This window comes from Melozone crissalis, unplaced genomic scaffold, assembly GCF_028551555.1.
Source record: "Melozone crissalis strain CALT ecotype California unplaced genomic scaffold, PUWL_Pcris_2 ptg000013l_1, whole genome shotgun sequence".
NCBI lineage: Eukaryota > Metazoa > Chordata > Aves > Passeriformes > Passerellidae > Melozone > Melozone crissalis.
This window is the reverse complement of record NW_026535791.1, coordinates 58,905,219-58,911,066: the sequence shown is the minus strand read 5'-3', so window position 1 is coordinate 58,911,066 and position 5,848 is coordinate 58,905,219.

Genomic DNA, 5,848 nt, shown 5'->3' with positions numbered 1-5,848 from the left:
TCCAAACAAGTGCCGAGCGCGGGGCACCGGAAGTGCTCCCCGGGGGCCCGCCTCCCTGCCGGCCGCAGCCAATCGCCGCGCAGCTCTACGGCTCACGTGGAGGGCTCGCGCCCTCCCTGCCGCGGGGCGTGCCGGGCGTTGTAGTCCGTCCCTCGAGGCGCGGGGACGCGGCGTGGCCCCGGGCGGCCAGCGTCAGTGGCGGCCGTTCCCTTCCCTGGGCGCGCTGCATCCCGACTGCCTTGTCCCTGTTCCTGCCTCGGTCACGGCTTTGAAGTCGGGGCCAACTCAGCGGCGTTTCCGTGACGGAGCAGCGGGCGGGGCGGCCGAGATCAGCAGAATCAAAGAGTGCGTCAGGTTGGAGGGGAGCACAGCGGGGCACCTGGTGCAACCTGCCCGAGCAGGGCATCCCAGAGCACTGCGGCTCTGGAATATGTCCAGCCAGGGAGGCTCACTGGAGATACTCAGTGACACTCGGCTGCTGCTTCTGCAGGAAAACTGGGGCGTGCGAGCGGGGAGAGCGAGTTGCGCAAGGAAGTTGTGCCGGGAATTGCAGCGCGGGGCAGCCGTGGCCGGGGCTGTCAGCGGCGCTGCCCCTGGGGATGCCCTGGGAGCCATCGCCCCTCCCCGGCTCCTCCTGCTCGGGGGCACCGGGATGAAGGGTCCCGTCTGGGGAAACAGGGATTCAGCACAGGAGCGGAGAATGAAGCTGCCAAAGCACTCCTGCGCTCCCGTGAGCCACCGTCCGTGCCATGTGCACACGTGGGGCTCGGGTGTCGGGGCTGCAGGGGGATAACTTCAAACTGGTAGAAACAAACATCCTAGAAATACATTATAGATGTTTCTGCTTTCCGGGAAAATAAACTTACCCACTCCATATATGAGTTACTGAATACAAATATCACTCTAAACCTCCCTAAGCACTTAACACTTCAGAGAATAGGTCAAGTGTTAGCGTTGAATAAAGTTGCTTCAGTGGGGCAGTAACGGCTTAAAATATCTTGTCCTTGCATCTTAAATCTAAACTTACTAGAGTAAATAAGCACTAGAGTAACTATTCAACTGTTAATTTTAAGATGAAAAATAATTTTACATTTTTTTGTACCATCCTGATCTTTAGATGGAACTTTTGTTCCCCCAAAACACTTGTTCTTTTACAAACATGCATAATACTGGTAAAAATTCTTGGAAAAAGGAAGACAGCCCACTCCTCTTCCCCAGCAGAATTTTGTTGTTTTAGTATTTTCCCTGTGCATCCCTTCCATTTAAGAGTAGCAAGAGATCCAGTCATCAAACATGCTCTGTTTGATCCCTGGATAGCTCATGAAATCCTTAAATAGGGCCTTAAGATTACTTTTAATTTCTTCCAAGCATTATTTTACGTGTGTGTGTATATATATAAAATTTACAAAACATACATTACTTTTGTACTGTCCCCCTTTGAGATACTTTTTGAATGGAAGGAAGATGAATTGCAAATATGAGCTATTTGGAGAGAATGGAATAAAGAACCACAGAGCTCTTGCTGTCTGTAATAAAATTAATTGTGAGCCCTATTTTGGGTGAATTTGGGTGCCAGGGAAGTTAGCATACATTGTGCAGTAGAAGAAGGCACAAGGCTGATCTGTCAAAGAGAAAAAAGTTTTCTTCAAAAATTATCAGATGTTGGAGAATATATTTCCAGCAGTAATGCTTTTCACACATGAACTGCATGTTTGAGGTTTTCTTTCTGCTGATAAAGTGACACAGATCGATTATAATTATTTTGTGAAGAAAGGTACTATTCCTAGTAAGTCAGTTTTCTAGAAATTGAGGTTTTTTGAGGATAGCTGATGCAGGTGTAGTGTGAGAGGTACCATCAGGACTCAGATCTCTGGTGCACTGTTTGCCTGCAGTGCTGTTGTCCTCTGGAGAATAACAATGAGAAATTGAATGAAAATAATTACTTTTAGTATTTTAAATTACCTTTAACATTCTCTTCTTGTGCTCATGTGAACATGCTTTCCCTCTTCCCCACTTACCAATAAAGTGCATGTCAACAGGATGGGAAATTTATATTCCATTCCTGCAAGTAAATACAGGTACTGAGAACATATTTTCAGCTGTGCCCTGTAAATGACCTTGCTGGAGGTTGTTCATGCAATCCTACGCACCAGGAGCAGCTGTTCCACCCAGCTGGCTGCTGCCAAGAAGGTGCAGTGGTCTCAAGTTTTGACAGGCAAGAAGCTGAAATTCTAGGAAGATTAGTTCTTTTAAATTATTTTTAGGGATATAACTAAATATCAATTGGCAGAAATCTTTAGTCATCAACTTTTTACAAATTTTGGAGTACTCTGTTTTTATGAACTACAGCCAAGTTATGTGGTTATCACCCAGCTTAAGGGTAGTCTGACTTCATGAACCTTCTCCACTTTCCAGCCAGGCTGACACATCTCCGGGGTGCTTCACTGCCCTCATTGCAGAGGCACTCCCAGGCAACTGGGAGAAAAATTAGTTCCTCCATTATGTTTAAACACATCAGCAAGGTGTCAACTAGAACAAGACGTTCAAATCTTTAACCAAAGACAACTGAGAAACTGTGAAATAAAGATATTATTTCTTTTCTTACAGCATTGTTACAAAATGCAATGCAGTCAGGAAACTTTAATTTTGTCCTTTCCTCATGATGATTATGCTAATTCCTTCTATTGAAATTTTGGAGAAGGTAAGGACAATCAGAATTTTTCTTGGAACATGTCACTGAGTAGGAGCAATAATTCTTCCAATGTTAATTTTCACAGAATAACTAATCAAAAATTAAAATGAAGGCAGGAGGGAAATAGAAAATAACACAAACAAATCAAAAACCAAACCCAAATCACCAGGCTTTACAGGATCCTAAAATTCAGTGGTGGCTAGGGAAGTTGCCTGGGGTCCATTGTGGACAACACTACAAACATGTACTGGCTGAACATAGCTACAGATAAAAACAAGAAGTTGAGATACATGTGGAATGAGATAAAGAGAAATACAGAAAATAAAACCAGGATGTGTCAGCTGGGTGGTGCTTTCTTGTACGTGCTTGTTGCATGTCACACCTCACTGCCAGAGAATGACCTCCAAAGGTGAGTTTTGAAGAAAGCTGCTACACACTATTTGGTATATGAAAAACTGCCCCCATTAAAATTTGAAAAGAGTGAAGTTTCAAACTTCTCACTTGACTCAAGAAAGTTAACTTGTGGGACATAGAAAGAAGGCAAAGTCAAGTCCTTCTCCTATGTCACACATTTTTCAGGTAAATTCAAAATCAATAAAAAGATTTGTCCGCTTCACACATCAATAAATTCTTACCCCACAATACCAGGGAAGTAATGAATTCTAAAAAAGAGCTGTTTTTTTTTTTCCGAATAAGAACAGCCAGTTGCATGTTCGTGCAAACATACTTTGCAATGGAATTGGGATGTCAGCCATCAGGGTAGGAAGGGGAGCTGTGGCCCCAGGGAGGAGGCAGGAGGTTGGTGTGGGGTTTGGGTGAGCCTGGCACTGCTCACTCTGAAACTGCACCTCTCCTGGCTTACAGCAGCCAGGCTGGGGGCTGACTCCCAAGCCAGAAGCTGCTCTTGCACTTGTGACTTAAACATGCAGGAGATTTTCTTCTTTCTTTCTTGCTTCCCCAGCCCAAGGGGATGCAGACCACTCCCTCCTGTAGCCCTTGGCACCTGGCCTCCAAAGCTGGGGTGCCTGCCAGCTCCAGTGGGAACAGTGGCTGGGATGGAGAGTTTGCTAGCTGACTCAGGGCAAACATTATTAGTGGTCTTTGTAATTGCTTATAACCATTCTGTTTTCAACATGTGCTCAGACATGTCAGCTGACTACCAAGTACATCCACAGCCAGAGAAACCCAGAGTGGGTTGGATAACAACATTCTTCCACCTGAAAGATCCTTTGCACCAGTATTTTTGCCTGCTTAGGCAATGGTTCCTGCTTTTTCATGAACATGCCCACTAATTTTTTGACACTACATCCCACCATGAGATTGTTGTTTCCACATCCTCTCCACCCCAATAACATCCTTACAGCAGGACCTTTCATCCACCCAACACATGATGGGCTTGAAAATCTTGTTACACATGATACAGGATGAAAGGTGGTGATGATACAGCACAACCAGAACTGTTTGATGTTTAAATTGCTGGCATCAAAGGGCACAAGGCCAGGATTAAAAAATTTCTGAAGTAAGTGGGACAAGAAGCTGGGTGTATCAACCCATTCTCTGGCCATGATTTGACTGTGAGGTAAACAAATTTAACTGCGAAGGAGAGGAAATGCAGAAAAGCAGCAGTTTATGTGGCTTTTCAACCCTCACATTTGTGTATGGAAACCATAGCCACGAGAAGAAATAAATAAAAGCAACTGCAGAATTAAGGTTTTATGCAGGCAGACAAGTTAAAAAAAAACCTACTAAGCACAGTTTTCTTTAGACCATCATATATCAAAGAGGGCATCAAATATTTATTCTTCTAATTTTATATACAGCCCTTAACTAGAGGTGTTTTTCTTGTCTTTCCCTACTTTGCCAGAATCACACCGAGACAAAATAACCTATCTGCCTGTGTAGTTTTGGGGTAATTATACCTCCCAAGTTTATCTGGAGAGGTTTGTTATAGATTCATGAATTCCTGAATTAGCAAAGGAAAATATCCCAACCTGTTCATAGTGAAAACCAATCTTTTAGGAAACAAAGCAATTGATTTAATTCTTAATTTTTACAGAGAGCCATCTAATTATAAATACCAGTGTGACACACTAATGCTAATTATTTTGGTTGTACTTTGTCTTTCAATGGTATCTAGTTCAAAGTAACAGCTGAAAAGTACATGATAATTTCTTTAATATATTTAGACACTATAATACATATGGGTTTGCATTTATATATATGCATGGTCTTGATCTATCAATAAGAAATGCTGGGCTGTACTGAGAATAAAACAGAGCCACGCAGGTCTTCTGATATTTTTGTAGAAATTTTTGTTTTCTCCATCATTAACTGTAATAGATACAGGAAATATAGCAAGAAATCAATTGACTTGCCATTTTGTTAAAAAAAAATTAGAATGACGATCTAACACACACAAACAATCCACATATTTAAAACAAAGGAGAAAAGCATTGGAAATTAGTATTTTGGAAGGAAAATCTACTGATGGGTAATGTTATTTAAGGCTAGGCTACTGTACTGCTGTTACAGACCTATCACTCAGCTCTTACTGAGACATAAGAGTGTCAGGCCAGAGAATACATCCTGTTGACTTCTGCTGAATTGAAACCCAGACCATTATCAGGGTGGTAAATGGTTTTGGTTTTTACCTTTTTTTCTTTTATATACTGTCTGTATTCTTTACACATATATTTGTAGCTTCTTATTGTAGCTTAGCTTCAGCATTTTCCTAGGCAGGCAAACAAAACAAGTTCCTGGATCCCTATGCTGTCTTGGTTGTCCTTAGAAACCAAGGTTGAAAACAGCTTTTTGAGACATATTTTTGTAAACAGGGCCTGGTCCCCACTGAAGGTGGGGAGAATTTAGAAGGTACTAGAGCTGGGGGGATTACTTCACCAGGTCAGTTGCTAATTGCAGGGCTCTTGTCAGGTATGCCAATTTACAAAATCTATAAAAATTGTACACACGTCACACAGGGCATGCATGTTCAGTGTTTTCCACCAAACCAGCCGTGCACCTGAGGATCCTTCTATAAAAGATTTATATAAAACCCTTTTTTATCACCCTAACTGTGTCTGGCTCATATTTTTAGGACCAGAGAAAAAGGCATCAATGGTACAGCCACATTCCTGACACAGCCCCGGGACTGAGGGC